Here is a 25,318-nt window from a genome sequence, read left to right on the forward strand (position 1 = left end):
TTACCCCTGAGAAACATGAATATAGCTTAAGTTCCTAATATAATGCAGGTACCCACCATAGTTTCCCTTGTAGAAAAACAGCTCTTGCATGTCAAGGTAAATAATGTCAGTGCACACGTTGTCAAGGAAAGACTGGTCGTGGGAAACGATCAGGAGGATCTTTTTCCAATTCTGCAGGTAATTGTCTAGCCATATGACAGCATTCAGATCGAGGTGATTGGTCGGTTCATCGAGCAGCAAGAGGGTTGGCTCAAGGAACAAGGCTCTGAGAAAAGTGTACATTTTGTTCTATACAACATTATGATGCAGATTTCAAAGTACAGTCAAACATGAATAACTCGAACTTTGCGGGACCGAGCAAAAGTGTTCGAATTATCAGAGCGTTCAAGTTATCAGAGCAGTGTCACAAGTCCATGTATTTACTTATTTATTAGTAAATACATGAACATATACAAACTATAATATGAATCAAAATCACATAATGGCTTGTTTCAAATTAAATGCTTCTAGTGTAAAGTTTAAAACGTTTTTATCAAAAAGTATAGAGATTTTTTCAATCACTTGAGATTGGTTTGTTGTTTGAGGTGATGTTATTGCCCGGACGTTTTTTAGATTGACATTGGCAAAACTTGATCGTTGTTGAAATGCTCAAAAGAAAAGACATTTTTTTTCTTTTGAGCGTTTTACCGATGATCAATTTTGCCGATTTTTTTTTAAGTTTATGCAAGGATTACCTCACTTTACCTGGGATTCGTTAAGAGCAACACTCCGAGGCAGTTCAATTAGAAGTTTTACGAGGTTTTATGGTACATTGTATATCACTCACACTTTTTGAATGGATACTTATTGAATGTACACACGTATTCTGTGTTTAGGTCAAACGGTGAATAGTTTTTTTAGCTAAGACAACGTATACGTTTAATTACAACAATTTTTAAGATTTTTTAAACATTCAACATTCCGACGTTCATTCAACACGGAATTAATGTCGGAAAACTATTCATCGCTTGACCTAAACACAGAATACATGTACGTTCAATAAGTATCCATTCAAAAAGCGCGAGTAATAGTGATATACAATGTACCGTAAAACCTCGTAAAACTCCTAATTGAACTGCCTCGGAGTGTTGCTCTTAACAAATACCACTTTCCTTGCTTCCGAAGGGCGATCGCTAAGCGGATGTTTGGAATAAATCAAAATTCACCACACCTTTAGAAAAGTCGTTGACAAAAATATTTTGCCGATGGTAGTAATAAAGATGCTTATAAATTACGAAAAGTTGAGGTTTACCTCTGTGGCTTGGAATAAAGTGATTTTCTAAAGCGATAACCACCGTTTCGGTAGTTGTAGGGCAAAAACCAGTTCGAGTTAACAGTGTTGAGTTCGAGTTATCTATAGCAATTTATCATTACGTGGGAACGGACCAAAGAAACCGTTCAAGTTAACCATGTGTTCGAGCTATCCGTGGGCGAGTTATCCATGTTTGACTGTATTTTATTATGAATCCTGCATGTAACAATTGTTGGTGATGCAATCTATGGCAAGTATTTTGTCTTTTTCTACAAACAAATCAGTCTTAGTTGCTTAATGACTGTGTATTACATAATTATGTGTGTTTTTCCAAACCATCATCAAAGAGGGGATACTTTAGTGAGTTCTGCATTTTATCATGGTGGCAGTTCCGCAATCACTGATCAAAGAAGTTCGGAAATTACGCTAAAATGCTGTAATGATTGTTATTCTTCGATAAGCTGATTTAACAATCTTCCACCTAATATCCATTCTCTTAGCAGAAAAAGGCATTTTAAACACAAATTGTCAAACTATTTATTCGATTTTAGCGGCTAACTGTTGCCCTTTTTTTCTTTTAATATTGTTGTATAGCACAATTTGAAAAACATTTCTATTTGAAATGAAATGATTGCCAATAAATTAGCACATATATATAAATATTACTGTACTGGCCATAATTTCAATAAATAGTAAAAAACTATTTATATATAACATGACTATGTAACATTTGTAAAATAATTTTTTTAGTAAAAAGCTATTTGTAAAAGCCGTGTCCATCTATTTGTCCAAAACTACACGTCGAGGTTAGAAAAAAGATTGCTTTAAAGAGGATTCGAACTCACAGCTCATAAGTTCATGGATTGTCACTCCTCCACCTGTGCCAATTGATTGCTTTCCACACTATGGAATAATCGTGCAATTAGTTATTACACCTTACAATTTCTCACATCCTCCCGACATTGCCATGGTATTAGATATTATAAATGTACAAATAAACAAATAGTCATCTTACAATATAATAACGAGGTGATAACCTTCCCAAGCATGCACCACAATAGGCCAATATTCTGACTTCTATAGTCCTAGAGGACAGACCTGGCAAGAGAAACTCTCATCGTCCAGCCACCAGAGAAGTGTTTGGTTGGTCTCTCCTGTATCTCCTTGGTGAAACCGAGACCGGCTGAGATACGCCTGGCCTTGGGTTCCGCTGAATCTACTCCGATAGCTTTCATTTTCTATTATACCTAACAAAAGGCCATCAGATGTAGTTGTGGTCTCTACTTTAATTCACAACATTTTAACACAATCATAGAACACCTTGTAGTACACAAAAAGAGAAATAGTTTGTCAACCTCAATTTTTTTAATGGACTCGAGATAAAACCGAAAGATAGAACATTTATTTACATATATATTTATAGGAATATACTTATAAATATATTTATATCTTTAAATATAAATATATAAAAAAAATGGTTTCCTCACCCCGATTAACCCGTATGGGTGATAAATTCTGCTCTAATTCAGGTCTCCTACCAGAGAACTGAGAGTTTGAGCACTCGCCTCAAGATCTTAGCTGTTCCCAATAGCGCACTTTTCTGCAACTCACCTGAGTTGATTGTTGTTGGTATTTGGGCAAGCCACATTTTATGCGCCGGTGTTATTGCGCCCAGTGCCCCAATGACTACTGGGATTACAGTTGTTCTTACATTCCAGCATTTTTCAATCTCTTCTCCAAGGAGATATTTCTCTACCTTTTCTTTTTCTTTGCTGGCTATATTGTAGTCATTGGGTACTGCTATATCTATTATAGTAGCCCTCTTGTTCTCCTTGTCTACCACCACGGACATGCTTGTCAGTTCGGATGTAGAAGTCTTAAAGTGTAGAAGTATAAATACATATAAATTTATACATAAATATGTTTAAATATATATTTATATACAAAGAAATATTTAAATACAAATATATCTTTATATATAAATATATTTAAAAATATATATATTTATATATATCTTTATATATAAACAAGCTGTGCCACCCGGCGTTGCCCGTGTAATAGAAAAGTCTTTGGACAGAAAATTGATTTGTATTTAACATATAACAACATTTGCCATTATAACTTTCAAAGTACATATCATGAGAGAAGTGTGTCGTGTAGTTGAAATAAATTAAGAGAGAAATAAAAACAACTGTAAAGGTTTTAAAACTTTGTCAAACAACTGTACCTTTCAAGCTAGTAGCCTGGCATATTGCCATTGGAAACTCCACTAAGCTAGTTAATAAGGTTAGGCTTCCAATGACAGTAAGAATTCCATGAATTTCCATGAAAGTCCATGAATTTGAGGCTTTATTGTTGTCAAGCTCAGCTGTTCTAATAATAGCCATAGCCGGATTTCCAACAGACATACGGACTTTTGAGAAATATATATATATAGATTATAGTAGTTTTTATCAAAAATTATCAGTGTTGTTCTATCATTTGCGACTTTTTTGACGTTTGAAGAAATTTGACTACCACAATGTTTCAAGATTAAAATCAAGTAAACTTGATCATGGTTAAAATGATAAGGAGAAAAATATGTGCCGAAATAACGGCACTATTCGCTCAGCTGACCGGTCTCTCTCTTTATTGATATCAGCTATTGTGTTAAAGTTGGCACTATTCTGTTAGTCTCTTAAGCCTGGTTTTCATATGACAGCGCAAGGCGCGCAACAAAGCGCACGACGTCGTGCGTAGGCCAGTTGTGATATGGAACTGTCAACACACGACAGTCGCGCGACGTGCGTACGCTGATCGCAAGTATCCAACAGAATGGATCCTTGCGATGGGTGCGTGCGATTATGTATCCCACAATACACCGCTCGACCTTGTCAACCTATCCCACAATTCAAGCGAAGGGCTTTGTTCCGAAGAAATCGGTCTCCCGTATGAAAGAGTAAGCCTGATTTTTATTTGACCACGTAATTTCGCAGCGGAGGTCTGTTTTTCCGAAGAAATATGTCTCTGCTACGAAAAAGTAAGGAAAATATCCACCCTGTCCAATGCAAGCATGGATCATACGCACGATATGGAAACACTGCCTCGCGGCCCAAGAAATGCATTGCGCACGATCACTGGGCCACGCGTGATCATTGCGCTGTCATATGGAAACCAGGCTTTAGCAACCATAGATGCCATAATCACACTTTCTTCAATCTGAGTGTTTTAATTGTGATCAGATTATGAAGAATTTAATCTTGAAACATCCTGAGAGTCAGATCAGCTTCAACATCATAAACCATCACAAATGATAGAAGATACTGATATTCTCTGATAAGAACTACTAGAATTTAGTGTAAGTTTATCTTTAACTGTAATGAAACAAGCCCAAGTTTTAAAGAGAAGGCAACTCCACCTTAAACAGGAGATCAAATACACACTGTCGGGAGGTAGGATTCAAAGATGAGCTCAGATAAGCAGCAAAACGCGATAAAGCTAATAAAGTTAACGATGGTACATGGTCACAGTAGTTTAGTTATTTTCTATGAAAACAAGAGCTGTCAATCTATGCAGTCAGATCTATTAGTAAGCAAAGATGTATCTATACATATTTTATGCCTATGATTTTACACACAGATATTGGAATGCCTCCAAAAGTGTCTATATCATTCATTTTACCAATTTCAGGGACAGTTGAGGGATACTCCTCACCTCCTTAAGACGGGTGCCCGCATCAGCCTGCCCATTTTCAAAGTCAGCAGACAACTTCTTCTCTAGCTCTAGCAGCGAGTATAGCGGGTGTATCCTCTGCTTTTACCTCTACGAACAATATAGGTACAGTGTGAGACAAAATTGTTGTGACGCGCAACCATCAAATAAATTAAGAAACAAAATAAAACAACTATAAACGTGTTTAAATGTAAATGTGAAATAACTGGATTTAGGAAACATGTTTAGCAGCATACCAAAATATACTACAGACAGCAGCTAAGTTACATGTTAATCCTATACTATGGTTACACAACCAACTTACTGAAAGTTGTTATCATTTCTTCCACAACCACTAAAGGAAATCTCAAAACATTCCATCTCTGCTCCACCAACTAAGAAAGATGCCTTTGCATAAGACTGTCACTAGTGGCAGTTGACTACCAATGATTCTGTTGCTGTAGGAAGGCATGCTCTCTCACAATGACTCTCTCACTCTCACAGCGGTCCTAATAATGCACGGGATAAAATCGCCTAGTATGTTTGCGCCTTAAATATGCCTGATATGATTGCTCTGTTATGAAACAAGCAAACACTCCTAAACAAACAGGAAAAACTGGATTCAGCATTCTTACACAAGCTTTTAGAAACATGAAATTTTAAATTTATTTTTAGTGAATTAGTTTTTTAGTTTGTGAGTGACTGAATGTCATCACAGTATAGAGAGCTGCCTTGTGCTAGTAGGTCTAGTCATCTAGAACTCCTGACCTACAACAACAGGTTATGATTCAATTCCCAGAAAGGTCATGGGTGGTGTCAGAATGACACCCAACCTTAATCTGCTCTCTGTAACCGGGCATGTCTCCAATAATTCCTCTGCCACCGAACTAAGACATGTCCAGTCAAGATCACAGAGCCGTAGTTTGTGCCTTTTGAGCCGTAGTTTTGCCTTTTAAATCCAAATACAAAAAACTTTATATAAAGTGACACAATTATGACCTTGCGATAAAGACCAGTTTATTCTTTACTGCTTCCAATTTGCTGTTCTGAAGGAAAACAATTAACATAATCTCACCTTGTTCACAGAGCAAGATATCAATGTTAGGTGGAACATTCGGTTTACGCTGGGTCATGTGGTTGAGTAGAGTTGTCTTCCCATGCCCAGTGGGCTAAACGAGATCATACCTCCTTTGGTTGGCTATGGTGAGAGATGCATTCACAAACAAGTCTGTTCCACGTGATCTTATTGAAAAGAGCTCTACCTGCAACATTACATGTTTGTCATAGAAATACATGAGGAACACGCAGCCACCACTTTCACTTGACACATCTGAAAGCCATCGCCAATCCAATATATCATTGGCGAATCATTTAGCAGACATTAACAACGGTCTAAAAGGCTTTTACGCTCACTCGCCAGCTATTGACCACCACTTGGCAGTTAATGTCAATCACTGTCGCCAGGCAATAATCGACAACAACTTGAAATCCTTAACAAAATCGTCACATCACTGCATCACTGCAGCACTGTTGTCACTGCATCTCAAGAACTTGTCAACTTTCAACAAAACACAAAAAATTCTGATTTGCCTTTTCTTAATTATAATTGTGTTGAAAGAACAGAATGAACAATTATTCATGTTATAAAAGTAATAAAACCCAATAGTTTACCAAAATATAATTAATATATATTAATTATATTATTATTAATTATATTAATCAAAATGAGGAAACTTGTTTGGTTTGAGCGCTGATAAATTTATAGTAGTTGTTTCACAGTTGCCTAATAAAGCACTAGTGATATAAGAATTAGCGAAACTGAACTCTGATTGGCTACTGCTGTGTCGCCACCTTTCTTTGAAAGCCAATTTTTTCGTTTTTCATACCAATTATCGTAAAAACTTTCATTTTTATCTCGAACCATACATGCTACTCTACTGGCAGTGGAGTGTGCCGTGAAGGATCATCAGGTGTAATAAATATGCACACAATTATTCTAACTTGTTGCAAGTTGATGGAGCAGTGCAGTTAGTAGTGTGTCTGCCTGCAGAGTCAAATATTCGAGTTAAATTTCAGTTGTGTCGCTCTTTACCCTAAAGCCTGGTTCCCATATCGAAAGTGAGACCCCGGCAGTAATTTTGTGCAGCGAGACACTCACGGTGCTAGGCTCAGCGGCTTCTGCTCACATAAAGCTGCATCACAAATAATTGCATAAAAATGTTCGTTCGCCAAGCCATTTCGAAAATGCTGACCTTAACCTTTACAGTGCATTTCGTGAAGGTTTTGCCTGCGACTCTTAGCGAAAGTTGAACAGCGTGCAGGTTCGCATTTCACATTAATAATAAAGACTTGGCAACTAAATATTTAGACACTACTCCTACCCAGAGGCAACCAATTTACCTTCATACCGCTGCGTATTTATGCATGCTCAACAACCATGCTAACATTTGGTCAATTTTGTGGATAAATATAAACTTATTTTTTAATGAATTTGTAGTAATGCACAAATACTGCCAAGTTACACCAAAACCAGGCTAAGGAGGCAAATATCAGTTGATATTTAATAAGAGACTACAACTATGGTGGTCTCGTGAGCTGTGAGAGATTGTCATGTGTAATAACTATGTGCACAAGTATTCTTAAATGCTGAGAGGGGGTTGATTGGTGCGAGTGGCAGCGTGCTCGGCTGTTAATCCGAATGTCTCAATGCGAATCTTGTGCAATGGAACTTTTTTAAACATCTAACCATGCCTTCGGATACGGGTCTCATTATAGCAAAGATTCACGAGTAGAACATCCTTAAATTTCCATTTATGCACATAATCACATAATTCATCAAATGAATATTTAACAAACTATGAATTATTAACAAATAACATGTTTACTATAAGGGGTTCGAGAATGACGATCACCACTGTGGTTAAATGTGACTGAGGAGCAATGGAGTCTAACCTTAATGTCAAGGGCATTGTCAAGGAGATTACATGACTTGCTCGACTTATCGGCCTGTGAGAGGGTAAACCGGTCCTCAGCCTTCAGAGCATCCAACTGCTCCTCAAATAGCTTCCGTTTCTTCATGTTCTTTAGCTCTTTTCAGATGAGCTAAGCTGTTGGCTCCGCCTCCTCCTCCTTCTTCTGAAACAGAAGGAATCAAAGCTACCATATAGCAGCCTGAAAAGTGCCAAGTAAGCCCATCTTTATAGTTAAGTCAAACCTCTACGAACTTTCAAACATACAACGGAGAATTTCAGCAAACACTTATAACAAAACTCAAATTTCTAACTTTGAAGGTTTAAAATTTCTAGAAAAAATGGTTTTTGAAAATTAAAAATCAAAGACCAAAACCAATAAAGAGCAAGTTAAGTTAGTTTAAACATTCCCTAATACAAGTGAGACTATAGGGGTGCGATTTTAGCTTGCTGCTGTCCAATTCATCGACAGCGAGCTACTGGTTGATTGCAAGACATGATCTAGTCAATCACAGAGCCGTTCGTTCTATATCCGTTGAACCCATCAACATTAAATCCTGTAATTACTTCCTTTTAAAATCTTTGAGGTCATCTGACGTGATAAAACTGACGCATGTGTGATTGGCTGAAATAGGCAAGCATGACAACCTCAGTCCAATTTTGTTAATTTTCAACGCAAGCTATTTGCGACTAAGATTGACTTTTGAGTGATGAAGACGACAAAGCTTCTCCCAGTTGGCTACTTATAAATATTGACAAATATAATCTCACTAGCAACATAAAGATGAAAGCCATGAGGATAAAGAGATAAACTGATCATGACAGCTGCATTCTAGTTTATACCGAAGAACAACAAAACAAAAAGTATATATTTTTACTACATATTAAAAGCGTTTCTATTATATGTATGACACAATTTCCACGATCTCGATCAGTTGAATTTTATACAATGTATTTGTTTAAATGATTCCATTGCTTCATGTCATGTAAGAAAGTATGCATGTTTGGGAAAGCAACCCCTCAAAGATCAGATATGACGTCTGCTTAGCCTACTGCTAGCAGAGGCTATGAGTGTTTATAAAAGTATTATTGTACAAACAATGTCTCTGAGATCTTGGCTGTACATGTCTGAGTCTAGTGTCAAGGGAACCTCAATGACTGGAGACATGCCCATGGTAGGGAGTAATTTAATGTTTGATGACATTCCTGTCACCGCCAGTAGCCTTTTTAGGAATTGAACCCTAACCTGTGTTTGGAGGCCAGGAGTTTCAAACCATCAGGCTGCCTCTGGAACAATACTATAGCAAAAATGGTTTGAACAGATTTAATTTACAAAATCAGTATTTAAAATGTTTCGTAAGCAGTTTCTTTTTATGCTAGTGGTTTCTGTTTATCTGTTACAGTGGAAAGCATCTTTCCACATAAGCTTAGTTATTTTGTAAAACTCTATTGTCACCTAAAGCCTCGTTCCCATATCCGCATATCGGTTGCAATACTCCGGCTGTAACTTGCGCAACAAAACGTTTGCAAAGTTAGGCTCGACGGCATCTGTTCACATATAAGCTGCATCGCTAAACATAACTGTGTAATCAAAAAAATGTTCACTCGCCATGCCATTTCTATAACGGTGACCTCCACCCGTACAGTGCATTTCGGGAAGGTTTTGCCTGCGGCCTTTGGCGAAATTTGAACAGCGCTAAACTATTTCAATGCCGCCGGCAACTACCGTCGATCCTCGGCGCGTAGGTTCCCAATTCACCGCTAATAGCCTGCGGTGCTGTCCACGGTGCTTAGCGACGCATAGGGGAACCAGGCTTCAGTTGGAGAGACAATCTTAGGTGAAACCAATTGAACCCTCAACTGTTGTTTGAGAGACACTGATCTGGGTATCTTGTGTTTACATTTTGCGTATCCCTCACAACTTTAAGAACACTCCGGAAGTTTCAGCCTTGATTGAAAATCACAAAGATACGTAAAAGTCGAGCCAGTTAGGGTCCCTGTATATGCGCATGTGTGATGATATCTTAAAAAATATTTTTTTTTTTTTAAAGTACAACAGTACAACAGTACAACGTATGCCTTATGAAAAAGGCGTAGGGTGTATGCTGCAACTTTGGATTCATGCATAAGCCACTGATAGAGTAATTAAAATGCCTATCACACATCATTAAAATATGGCAGTTGGAGGACAACTCCAAATTTATGGATGTGCTACCCCATTCCACAATGAAGAGTTGTTGAAACTGTCAATCCTGTATGATAAACATAGCAACCTGAATGTAGCCTTATAGAATCGCCAAGACAGATCAGCAGCCCGACTCCGCTGCCAGTGACAGCAAGTCTATAAAAGTAGTTCCAGTTATAGCAAATTTAACAGTCTAAAGAGAGCATCTCATGAGGTCTACTGTGGAATGGAACCGAATTCCCTAAGATCTGTTGCATCAGTGGCAGCACTTTCAACCCTCTTCCTAACGAAGATAAAATCCTCTGGCAAACAGAGGAAAGACAACTTACAGCATCCTTTGAAGATTTCCCACTTGCCTTCAATTCTCTCAGTCTTTTCTCCTGCTTTTCATAATCCTTTATCTGCTCCTTCCTCTTCTGTTTGAACATCTTCTTGAATGACGCTACACAACCGCACATATCCTAATAATAATGCTACGCAACCAAATATATCCTAATAATGATGCTACACAACCACATATATCCTAATAATAATGCAGAGCAACCGAATATATCCTAATAATAATGCTAAACAACTAAATACATCCTAATAATAAAGCGAAACAACCACGTAAATCCTAATAATAATGCTAAACAACCAAATGTATCCTAATACTAATGCTAAACAACCAAATATATCCTAATAATAAATCTAAACAACCAAATATATCCAAATAATTATGCTACACAACCAAATATATCCTAATAATAATGCTAAACAACCACTGCATCATAATAATAATGCTAAACAACCAAATATATCCTAATAATAATAATGCTAAACAACCAAATATATCCTAATAATAATGCTAAACAACCAAATATATTCTAATAGTAATGCTAAACAACCACATACATCCTAACAATAATGCTAAACAACCACATATATCCTAATAATAATAATGTTAAACAACCAAATATATCCTAATAATAATGCTAAACAACCAAATATATTCTAATAACAATGCTAAACAACCAAATATATCCTAATAATAATGCTAAACAACCAAATATATCCTAATAACAATGCTAAACAACCAAATGCATCATAATAATAATGCTAAACAACCAAATATATCCTAATAATAATGCTAAACAACCAAATATATCCTAATAGTAATGCTAAACAACCACATACATCCTAATAATAATGCTAAACAACCACATATATCCTAATAATAATAATGCTAAACAACCAAACAGTTCCTAATGAGAATGCTAAACAACCAAATATATCCTAATAACATTGCTAAACAACCAAATATATCCTAATAATAATGCTAAACAACCAAATATATCCTAATAGTAATGCTAAACAACCACATACATCCTAATAATAATGCTAAACAACCACATATATCCTAATAATAATAATAATGTTAAACAACCAAATATATCCTAATAAGAATGCTAAACAACCAAATATATCCTAATAATAATGCTAAACAACCAAATATATCCTAATAGTAATGCTAAACAACCACATACATCCTAATAATAATGCTAAACAACCACATATATCCTAATAATAATGTTAAACAACCAAATATATCCTAATAATAATGCTAAACAACCAAATATATCCTAATAACAATGCTAAACAACCAAATATATCCTAATAACAATGCTAAACAACAAAATAAATCCTAATAATAATGCTAAACAACTAAATACATCCTAATAATAAAGCGAAATAACCACACATATCCTAATAATAATGCTAAACAACCAAATATATCCAAATAATAATGCTAAACAACCAAATATATCCTAATAACAATGCTAAACAACCAAATATATCCTAATAATAATGCTAAACAACTAAATACATCCTAATAATAAAGCGAAACAACCACATATATCCTAATAATAATGCTAAACAACCAAATATATCCAAATAATAATGCTAAACAACCAAATATATCCTAATAACAATGCTAAACAACCAAATATATACTAATAATAATGCTAAACAACCAAACATTTCCTAATGAGAATGCTAAACAACCAAATACATCGTAATGAGAATGCTGAACAACCAAATATATCCTAATAATAATGCTAAACAACCAAATATATCGTAATAAGAATGCTAAACAATCAAATATATCCTAATAATAATGCTAAAAAACCAAATATATCCTAATAATAATGCTACACAACCAAATATATCCTAATAATAATGCTACACAACCAAATATATACTAATAATAATGCTAAACAACCAAATATATCCTAATGATTATGCTAAACAACCAAATATATCATAACGAGAATGCTAAACAACCAAATATCTCCTAATAATAATGCTGAACAACCAAATATATTCTAATAATAATGCTAAACAACCACATATACCCTAATAATGCTAAACAACCACATATATCCTAATAATAATATTGAACAACCGAATATATCCAAATAATAGTGCTAAACAACCACATATATCCTAATAATAATGGTACACAACCAAATATATCCTAATAATAATGCTAAACAACCAAATATATTCTAATAATAATGCTAAACAACCAAATATATTCTAATAATAATGCTAAACAACCACATATATCCTAATGATGCTAAACAACCACATATATCCTAATAATAATGCTGAACAACCGAATATATCCACATAATGGTGTTACACAACCAAAAACATAATAATAATAATGCTACACAACCAAATATATCCTAATAATAATGCTACACAACCAAATATATACTAATAATAATGCTAAACAACCAAATATATCCTAATGATTATGCTAAACAACCAAATATATCATAACGAGAATGCTAAACAACCAAATATCTCCTAATAATAATGCTGAACAACCAAATATATTCTAATAATAATGCTAAACAACCACATATACCCTAATAATGCTAAACAACCACATATATCCTAATAATAATATTGAACAACCGAATATATCCAAATAATAGTGCTAAACAACCACATATATCCTAATAATAATGGTACACAACCAAATATATCCTAATAATAATGCTAAACAACCAAATATATTCTAATAATAATGCTAAACAACCAAATATATTCTAATAATAATGCTAAACAACCACATATATCCTAATGATGCTAAACAACCACATATATCCTAATAATAATGCTGAACAACCGAATATATCCACATAATGGTGTTACACAACCAAATACATAATAATAATAATGCTAAACAACCACATATATCCTAATATCAATGGTAAACAACCACATACATCCTAATAATAATCCTAAACAATCGCATATATCCTAATAATACTGCCAAACCACCAAATATATTCTAATAATAATGCTAAACGACCACATATATCCTAATAATAATGCTACACAACCAAATATATCCGAATAATAATGCTACACAACCAAATATATACTAATAATGATGCTAAACAACCACATATATCGTGAAGCGATCGCGATACATCCATACACATACATCGATGAAGAGAACTACACCAATCACGCGGCATCAATGAAACGCACTCCCCGAATCACGCGGCAATAATTAAGTAAATTCCACCAACCATAACAACTGTTCAACTAAAATTACCCTTGAGAAACCTAAATATAACCTAGGTTCCTAATATAATGCAGGTACTCACCATAGTTGCCTTTGTAGAAAAAGAGCTTTTGCATGTCAAGGTGAATAGTGTCAGTGCAGACATTGTCGAGAAAAGACTGGTCGTAGGAGACAATCAGAAAGGTCTTTTTCCAATTCTGAAGGTAATTGTCTAGCCACATGACAGCATTCAGATGGAGGTGATTGGTCGTTTCATCGAGCAGCAAGAAGGTCGGCTGAAGGAACAAGGCTCTGAAAAATGTGTAAATTTTATTCTATACAACATTTTAATGCGGATTTCAAAGTGTTTTATTTTGAATCTTGCATGTAACACTTGTTGGTGATGCAATCTATGGCAAGTATTTTGTCTCTTATAAAAACAAATCAGTTTTAGTAGCTTAATGACTGTGTATTACATAATTATGTGTGCTTTTCAAAACCATCATCAAATATTGGGTATCTTAGTGAGTTCGACATTTTATCATGGTGGCAGTTCCGCAAGAAGCCATCAAAGAAGTTCGGAAATTACGCTGAAATGCTGTCATGTTTGTCATTCTTCGATCAGCTGCTTGAACAATCTTCCACCTAATATCCGTTCTCTTAGCAGAAAACAAGTAAAAAAGATCGCTTTAAAGAGGATTCGAACTCACAGCTTTTAAGTTCATGAATTGTCACTCCTCCACCTGTGCCAATTGACTGCTTTCCACACTATGGAATAATTGTGCAATTAGTTATTACACCTTACAATTTCTCACAGCCTCCCACATTACCATGGTATTAGTAAATATACAAGTATAAATGAATAAACAGTAATCTTACAATATAATAACGAGGTGATAACCCTCCTATGCATGCACCACAATAGACCAATATTCTGACTTCTATAGTCCTAGAGGACAGACCTTGCAAGAAAAACTCTCATCCTCCAGCCACCAGAGAAGTGTTTGGTCGGTCTCTTCTGTATCTCCTTGGTGAAACCGAGACCGGCTAAGATACACCTAGCCTTAGGTTCCGCTGAATGTACTCTGATAGCTTTCATTTCCTCAGATACCTAACAAATACAATCAGATGTAGTTGCGGTCTCTATTTTCATTCACAACATTTTAACAATAATGCCTTGTAGTACACACAAGGAGAAATAGTTTGTCAACCTCAATTTTTTAATGAACTCGAGATAAAACCAAAAAATAGAACATTTATTTACATATATATTTATAAATATATACTTATAAATACAATTATATATTTAAATATTAAGTTAAATATATAAATACATATATATTTATACACAAATATGTTTATATATATTTATATACAAACAAATATTTAAATACAAATATATCTTTATATATAAATATAATTGTACATTTAAAAAAAACTTAAATATATCTTTACATATACAGTCAAACATGGATAACTCGAACTTCAAGGGACCGAGCAAAAGTGTTCGAATTATCAGAGCATTCAAGTTATCAGAGCACTGTCACAAGTCCATATATTTACTTATTTATTAGTAGATACATGTACATATACAAACTATAATATAAATCAAAAGCACAAATGGCTTGTTTCAAATTAAATGCTTCTAATGTAAAGTTTAAAACGTTTTCATGAAAAAGTATAGAGATTTTTCTATCACTTGAGATTGGTTTGTTGTTTGAGGTGATGTTATTGCCAGGACGTTTTTCAGATTGACATTGGCAAAACTTGATCGTTGTTGAAATGCTCAAAAGAAAAGACATTTTTTTCTTTTGGGGTTTTACCCACGATCAATTTTGCCGTTTTTTCTTGAAGTTTATGCAGATTACCTTACTTTACCTGGAATTCGTTAAGAGCAACACTCCGAGGCAGTTCAATTAGAAGTTTTACGAGGTTTTACGGTACATTCTATATCACTCACGCTTTTTTAATAGATACTTATTGAATGTACACACGTATTCTGTGTTTAGGTCAAACGATGAATAGTGTTTTGTAGTGTCTTAAAGTTGCTAGCCGAGTCACGCACTCAAGGATTTTCGCCACGCACATACAAAACAACATGCGATTTTTGTTTTGTATGTGCGTGGCGAAAATTCTTGCGCGCGTGACCCGGCTAGCCCGTGCTATTCATCGTATCGCTGTATAAATCAAATTTCACCAAACTTTTAGAAAAGTCGTTGACAAAAATATTTTGCCGATGGTGGTAATAACGACGCTTATGAATTACGAAAAGATGAAGTTTACCTCTATGGCTTTGAATAAAGTGATTTTCTAAAGCGAAAACAACCGTTTCGGTAGCTGTTGGGCAAAAAAACAGTTCGAATTAACAGTGTTGAATTCGAGTTATCTATAGCAATTTATCATTACGTGGGAACGGACCAAAGGAAATGTTCGAATTAACCATTTTTTCGAGCTATCCGTGGACGAGTTATCCATGTTTGACTGTATATATATATATATATATATATATATAAATTGTGGTACTAGTTATCTTCAAAAATTATCAGTGTTGTTCTATCATTTGTGACTTTTTTGACGTTTGAAGAAATTTGACCACCACGATGCTTCAAGGTTAAAATCAAGTAAAGATCGTGGTTAAAATGTCAAGGAGAAAAATACATGCTGAAATAACGGCACTATTTGCTCAGCTGACCGGTCTCTCTCATTATTAATATCAGCTATTATGTTAAAGTTGCCTCTATTCTGTCTCTTAGCAACTATAGATGCCATAATCACACTTTCTTGAATCTGAGTGCTTTAATTGTGTTCAATTTATGAAGATTTTAATCTTGAAACATCCTGGGAGCTAGCTCCCCTTCAACATCATAAACAATCACAAATGATAGAAGATACTGATATTCTCTGATAAGAACTACTATAATTTAGTGTAAGTTTATCTTTAACCGTAATGAAACAAGCCCAAGTTTTAAAGAGTAAACAACTCCACATTGAACAGGAGATCAAATACACAGTCGGGAGGTAGGGATTCCCAGATGAGCTCAGATAAGCAGCAAAACACAATAAAGCTAATCAAGTTAACGATGGTACATGGTCACAGTAGTTTAGTTATCTTCTGTGAAAACTAGAGCTATCAATCTATGCAATCAGGTCTATTAGTAAGCAAAGATGTATCTATACATATTTTATGCCTATAATTTCACACATAGATATTAAAATGCCTCCAAAAGTGCCTATATCATTCATTCTCCCAGCCTCAGGAACAGTTGAGGGATATTCTCACCTCCGTAAGACGAATGCCCGTGTCAGCCTTCCTATTTTCCAAGTCAGCAGACAACTTCTTCTCTAGCTCTAGCTACTCCAGACACTTCTTGTCAGCATTTAGGACAGCGAGTATAGCGGGTGTATCGTCTGCCTTTACCTCTACGAACAGTATAGGTACTGTGTGAGACAAAATTGTTGTGACGCGCAACCATCAAATAAATTAAGAAACAAAATAAAACAACTGGAAAAGTGTTTAAATGTAAATGTGAAATAATAAGTGTAAAAGAATTTAGTGTAAGTTTGTCTTTAACTGTAATGGAACCATCCCAAGTTTTAAAGAGAAGGCAACTCCACATTGAACAGGTGATCAAATACACACTGTCGGGAGGCAGGAGATTCCCAGATGAGCTCAGATAAGCAACAAAATGTAAAAAGCCACTCAATGTTATTGATGATACTTGGTTACGGCAGTCTAGTTACTTTCTATGAAAACTAGTGCTGTTGATCTATGCAGTTAGATCTATCAGTAAGCAAATATGTATCTATACATATGTTATGCCTATGAGTTTACACATAAATATTGAAATGCCTCGACAAGTTCCTATATCATTCACTCTCCTAGCCTCAGGAAAAGTTGAGGGATATTCTCACTTCCTCGAGGCGGGTGCCCGCGTCAGCCTGCCTGTTTTCAACGTCAGCGGACAACTTCTTCTCTAGCTCTAACAACTCCAGACGCTTCTTGTCAGCATTTAGGACAGCGAGTATAGCGGGTGTATCGTCTGCCTTCACCTCTATGAACAGTATAGGTACAGTATGAGACAAAATTTTTGTGACACGCAACCATCAAATAAATTAAGAAACAAAATAAAACAACTATAAAAGTGTTTAAATGTAAGTGTGAAATAATTAGTAAGTAATAGCTTAATTAAGTCTGTTTTGCTGGGATTACAATAAAAAATGACTTGGTAATAATAAAATTAATACAAACTGAAAAAAAAATCCTGAATAAGTTGAATTAATAATAATAATTTGTGCATATAAGTGTGTGTATAAACAATGTTAGTGTTCCAGCAGAATCTATCCATCAAAACTTTGAATATGCCAATACTGGTACTTCTCGATGCTGGTAAAATGTAAAAATGAGATATCATACTGTCTTTGTCTGACCGAACGGAGAGAGAATGTATAGGCTATTCCTACTCGAGATAATACTTTTGCTGATTTAGTAATTGAACCTTACAAGAAGCGGAAATAGTTCACGAAAACGCATCGTGTTTCATAGAGATGAAAGTGTTTCAATTAAGACGATATTCAGCGTGTGAAATCGGAACAAGGGGGTATAAAGTATATAGTAAAAGATTTTAATAGCCATAGCTGGACATACAGAAAGACATACAGACTTAAATTGCTCTCTGCAACTGGGATGTCTCCAGTGATTTCCTTGCCATTGGACTCAGACCAACCAAGATCACAGAGCCGTAGTTTGTGCAACAATCTTTTTAAATCCAAACACATTGAAACTTTATAAAAAGTGACAAAATTATGAGCTTGTGATGAAGCCCAGTTTATTTTTCCGATTTGCTGTTCTGAAGGAAAACAGTTAACAAAAACTCACCTTGTTCACCGAGCAAGATATCGATGCTAGGTGGAATATTCAGTTAATGCTGGGCTATGTGGTTGAATAGAGTTGTCTTCCCATGCCCATTGGGCCCAACGAGACCATACCTCCTTTGGTTGGCTATGGTGAAAGACGTATTCACAAACAAGTCTTTTCCACGTGCGCTTATTGAAAAGTTCTATACCTGCAACATTCCCTGTCTGTCATAGAATTATGTGAGGAGCAGGCAGCCACCACTTTCACTTGACACATCTGACAGCCATCGCCAATCCAATACATCATTGGCGAATCATTTAGCAGACATCAACAACGGTCTAAAAAGCCTTCAACTATCACTTGCCAGCTATTGACAACCACCTGACAGCCAATGTCAATCACAGTCGCCAGGCAATAATCGACAACCACTTGAAATCCCCAACAAAATCGTCACATTTTCATGAAACGTAGTTGAAAGTTCACTGAAAGGGTTGTCACTGCATCCCAAAAACTTGTCAACTATTAACAAGAACACAGAAAATCCTGATAGGCTTTTTCTTAAGTATAATTGTGATGAAAGAACAGATTGAACAATTATTCATGTTATAAAAGTAATAAAACTCAATAGTTAGCCAAAATAGTATTAATATATATTATATTAATTAATTATATTATTCCTAATTATATTAATCAAAATGAGGAAACTTGTTTGGTTTGAGCGCTGATAAATTTATAGTAGTTGTTTCACAGTTGCCTAATAAAGCACTAGTGATAAATGAATTAGCGAAACTGAACTCTGATTGGCTACTGCCGTGTCGCCACCTTTCTACAAACTCGAACTGAGCGCATGCTTTGATAGAAGGCTTGCAGACGGGCATACAGTGGTGATCATAACTATGGGACTGCCTAATTTTATTTTTCATTTTTCATGTCAATTATCGTAAAAACTTTCTTTATTATCTCAAAACATACATACTTCTCCACTGGCAGTCGAGTATGCCGTGAAAGATCATCAGGTGTAATAAATATGCACACATTTATTCTAACTTGTTGCAAGATGATAGAGCAATGCAGTTAGTAGTGTGCCTGCCTACAGAGTCAAATATTCGAGTTCAATTTCAGTTGTGACGCTTTTTACCCTAAAGCCTGGTTCCCATATTGAGAGTGAGACCCCGACAGTAATCTCGTGCAGCCAGACACTTGCAGTGCTAGGCTCAGTGGCTTCTGCTCACATAAAGATGCATCGCAAACACTTGCATAAAAATGTTTCTTAGCCATACCATTTCAAAAATGCTGACCTTAACCTTTGCAGTGTATTTTATGAAGGTTTTGCCTGCGACTCTTAGCGAAAGTTGAACAGCGTGCAGGTTCACATTTCACCGCTGATAACCTGGCAGCGATGTTGCAGGTGCTTGGGGCGTACACAGGAACCAGGCTTTACCTCTTAGCTATGCTTTAGACAGAAGGATGGATACGGTTTGTACTATAGTAAAGATTTGAACAGCAAGTTTTGCAGCCATTCTGTATGTCACTGAATATTCTCAAAAAACGTAATCTATTCATCGGGCACACATTTTATCCTTTCCTTTGATTAACAATAAATACTTGGCAACTAAGACAATGCTCCTACCCAGAGGCCACCAATTTACTACCCTGATATAGCTGTGTATTTATGCATGCTCAACAACAATGCTAAAATTTGGTCAATTTTGTGTATAAATATAAACTTATTTTTAATGAATTTGCTGTAATGCACAGATACTGCCAAGTTACACCAAAACCAGGCTAAGGAGGCAAATATCAGTCGATATTTAATAAGACTACCACTCTGGTAGCCTCGTGAGCTGTGAGAGATTGTCATGTGTAATATCTATGTGCACAATTATTCTTAAATGCTACAAGGGAGTTGATTGGTGCGAGTGGCAGCGTCCTCAGCTGTTAATCCGAATGTCCTACTGTGAATCTTGGGCGATATAATTTTTTTCAACATCTAACCATGTCTTCGAACAAACATACTTGGGTCTTATTATAACAAATATTCATATGTAAAGCATCCTTAAATTTCCATTTATGCACATAATGACATAATTCATCAAATGAATATTTAACAAACAATGAATTAATAAGAAATAACATGTTTACTATAAGAGGTTCCAGAATGACGGTCACCACTGTGGTTAAATATGACTGAGGAGCAATGGAGTCTAACCTTAATGTCAAGGGCATTGTCAAGGAGATTACATGACTTGCTCGACTTATCGGCCTGTGAGAGGGTAAACTGGTCCTCAGCCTTCAGAGCATCCAACTGCTCCTCAAATAGCTTCAGTTTCTTCATTTTCTTTAGCTCTTTTCAGATGAGCTAAGCTGTTGGCTCCGCCTCCTCCTCCTTCTGTAACAGAAGGAATCAAAGCTACCATATAGCAGCCTGAACAGTGCCAACTAAGCCCATCTTTATAGTTAAGTCAAACCTCTACAAACTTTCAAACATACGACTGAGAATTTCAGTAAACACTTATAACAAAACTCAAATTTCAAACTTTGAGGGTTTAAAATCTCTAGAAAAAATTGTTTTTTGAAAATTAAAAATTAAAGAGAAAAACCAATAAAGAGTATGCAAGCTAAGTCAGTTTAAACATTCCCTAATAAAAGTGAGACTATTAGTTATTAGTAATAATTATTTTATTTAGTATAATAGGGGTGCGATCTTAGCAATTGCTGCTGTCCAATTCATCGACAGGCAGTGTAGAAGAATTTGAGAAACAAATGAAGCTGAAATGTCAAACTGGAAGCAGCAGTCAGATAGCAACTGGTAGCTGATGTCATGAGCTAAATCTTATAACTAAATAACTTTTTTCCAATTCATTTATTATTGTTTCTGTAAAATATTATGAATGTTTCTGTTTATGTCCCATGTTTTGACTATTTCTCACCTTGACTAGTCGAGGTGGCCTCATTGTTAAAAGTAGTAGGCATTAGCAGACACTCATATACAGTAGACACTCATATACAGTAGATACTCCTATACAGTAGACACTCATATACAGTAGACACTCCTATACAGTAGACACTCCTATACAAAAGACACTCCTATACAAAAGACACTCCTATACAGTAGACACTCCTATACAGTAGACACTCATATAATGTATATATCAGATACATCAGACACTCATATACCGTAGACAATCATATACAGTAGACACTCCTATACAATAGACACTCCTATACAAAAGACACTCATATACAGTAGACACTCTTATACAATAGACACTCTAATACAGTAGACACTCCTATACAGTAGACACTCCTATACAGTAGACACTCCTATACAGTAGACACTCCTATACAGTAGACACTCCTATACAGTAGACACTCCTATACAGTAGACACTCCTATACAGTAGACACTCCTATACAGTAGACACTCCTATACAAAAGACACTCCTATACAGTAGACACTCTTATACAATAGACACTCTAATACAGTAGACACTCCTATACAGTAGACACTCATATACAGTAGACACTCCTATACAGTAGACACTCCTATACAAAATACACTCTTATACAGTAGGCACTCCTATACAGTAGACACTCTTATACAGTAGACACTCATATAATGTATATATCAGATACATCAGACACTCATATACAGTAGACACTCATATACAGTAGACACTCATATACAGTAGATACTCCTATACAGTAGACACTCATATACAGTAGACACTCCTATACAAAAGACACTCCTATACAAAAGACACTCCTATACAGTAGACACTCCTATACAGTAGACACTCATATAATGTATATATCAGATACATCAGACACTCATATACCGTAGACAATCATATACAGTAGACACTCCTATACAATAGACACTCCTATACAAAAGACACTCCTATACAGTAGACACTCTTATACAATAGACACTCTAATACAGTAGACACTCCTATACAGTAGACACTCCTATACAGTAGACACTCCTATACAGTAGACACTCCTATACAGTAGACACTCCTATACAAAAGACACTCCTATACAGTAGACACTTTTATACAATAGACACTATAATACAGTAGACACTCCTATACAGTAGACACTCATATACAGTAGACACTCCTATACAGTAGACACTCCTATACAAAATACACTCCTATACAGTAGGCACTCCTATACAGTAGACACTCTTATACAGTAGACACTCATATAATGTATATATCAGATACATCAGACACTCATATACAGTAGACACTCATATACAGTAGACACTCATATACAGTAGATACTCCTATACAGTAGACACTCATATACAGTAGACACTCCTATACAGTAGACACTCCTATACAAAAGACACTCCTATACAGTAGACACTCTTATACAGTAGACACTCATATAATGTATATATCAGATACATCAGACACTCATATACAGTAGACACTCATATACAGTAGACACTCTTATACAGTAGACACTCCTATACAGTAGACACTCCTATACAGTAGACACTCCTATACAAAAGACACTCCTATACAGTAGACACTCTTATACGATAGACAATCTTATACAGTAGACACTCCTATACAGTAGACACTCCTATACAGTAGACACTCCTATACAGTAGACACTCCTATACAGTAGACAGTCCTATACAGGAGACACCCCTATACAGTAGACACTCCTATACAGTAGACACTCTTATACAGTAGACACTCCTATACAGTAGACACTCCTATACAGTAGACACTCATATACAGTAGACACTCCTATACAAAAGACACTCCTATACAGTAGACACTCCTATACAGTAGACACTCATATGTGTATATCAGATACATTAGACACTCCTATAATGTATATCTCCTATAACATAAATTCCGGATAACGTAGAAATTTTATTTAGTTTCCACTTCATACTATTTAAAAATGTTTGTATAACGTAAAGTGTCAAGTCGGTCGAGTTTTCATATTCAATTAGAATGTTAGTTTATCTCACCGCACTTGCGGAGGAAAAACAACATGCATATAGCGTAATATTGTTATATATGTGCGTGTAGCGTGATATTTATTATATACATATCTTTCGCGACATACTAATTTGTTGGGATAGATCGTCAAATGTGTCGATAAAACCGAGAATAGGACAGCTGTGCAAATTGCACATAACACTTAAAGGCAGTTGATTGGTGCAAGTGTTAAAGCGACGGTTTACTAATCTGAATGTCAAGAGTTGAAGTATCGTCGAAAGTTATCTTTTATTATAACCTTGACCTCTCTATACAAGGGTCTAGTTTATAATAAACATCAAGATTTTGTCGTTTTGCTTTATTGTAGAACCAATAACAAAATGTTTCATTAGTTTTACTTTGCAGAATAGACCATACTGATTGGAACAAATAAGCAAAACGTTGTAAATCAATGCAGAAAATGTGTAGTTCTCATCTCCTCGTTGTAAAATTACTACAATCATGGTCTATATAACCAGTGATATTGATCATAAAAGGGAGAAAATTTGCTGATGCAAACCGCTTATATGGCAGTTACTATACAGCCCACAAATTAAAAATGTTGAGTTAAGTTTTTCCAAACAATGAATTAATAAGAAATAACATGTTTACTATAAGAGGTTCCAGAATGACGGTCACCACTGTGGTTAAATGTGACTGAGGAGCAATGGAGCCTAACCTTAATGTCAAGGGCATTGTCAAGGAGATTACATGACTTGCTCGACTTATCGGCCTGTGAGAGGGTAAACTGGTCCTCAGCCTTCAGAGCATCCAACTGCTCCTCAAATAGCTTCAGTTTCTTTATTTTCTTTAGCTCTTTTCAGATGAGCTAAGCTGTTGGCTCCGCCTCCTCCTCCTTCTGTAACAGAAGGAATCAAAGCTACCATATAGCAGCCTGAACAGTGCCAACTAAGCCCATCTTTATAGTTAAGTCAAACCTCTAAAAACTTTCAAACATACGACTGAGAATTTCAGCAAACACTTATAACAAAACTCAAATTTCTAACTTTGAGGGTTTAAAATCTCTAGAAAAAATTGTTTTTTGAAAATTAAAAATTAAAGAGAAAAACCAATAAAGAGTATGCAAGCTAAGTCAGTTTAAACATTCCCTAATAAAAGTGAGACTATTAGTTATTAGTAATAATTATTTTATTTAGTATAATAGGGGTGCGATCTTAGCTTGCTGCTGTCCAATTCATCGACAGGCTGTGTAGAAGAATTTGAGAAACAAATGAAGCTGAAATGTCAAACTGGAAGCAGCAGTCAGATAGCAACTGGTAGCTGATGTCATGAGCTAAATCTTATAACTAAATAACTTTTTTCCAATTCATTTATTATTGTTTCTGTAAAATATTATGAATGTTTCTGTTTATGTCCCATGTTTTGACTATTTCTCACCTTGACTAGTCGAGGTGGCCTCATTGTTAAAAGTAGTAGGCATTAGCAGACACTCATATACAGTAGACACTCATATACAGTAGATACTCCTATACAGTAGACACTCATATACAGTAGACACTCCTATACAGTAGACACTCCTATACAAAAGACACTCCTATACAGTAGACACTCCTATACAGTAGACACTCTTATACAGTAGACACTCATATAATGTATATATCAGATACATCAGACACTCATATACAGTAGACAATCATATACAGTAGACACTCCTATACAATAGACACTCCTATACAGTAGACACTCCTATACAGTAGACACTCCTATACAAAAGACACTCCTATACAGTAGACACTC

The 25,318-nt window shown here is 35.4% G+C and overlaps 1 pseudogene; it reads right to left on the reverse strand.

Annotated features, from left to right (window-relative positions):
- LOC137398130 (ATP-binding cassette sub-family F member 1-like) overlaps positions 1–25,001 on the reverse strand; it is a 743,032-nt pseudogene extending 718,031 nt beyond the window's left edge.
- Positions 25,002–25,318: the final 317 nt, after the last annotated feature.

Source organism: Watersipora subatra, chromosome 6, assembly GCF_963576615.1.
Source record: "Watersipora subatra chromosome 6, tzWatSuba1.1, whole genome shotgun sequence".
In the NCBI taxonomy this organism is placed as follows: Eukaryota; Metazoa; Bryozoa; class Gymnolaemata; order Cheilostomatida; family Watersiporidae; genus Watersipora; species Watersipora subatra.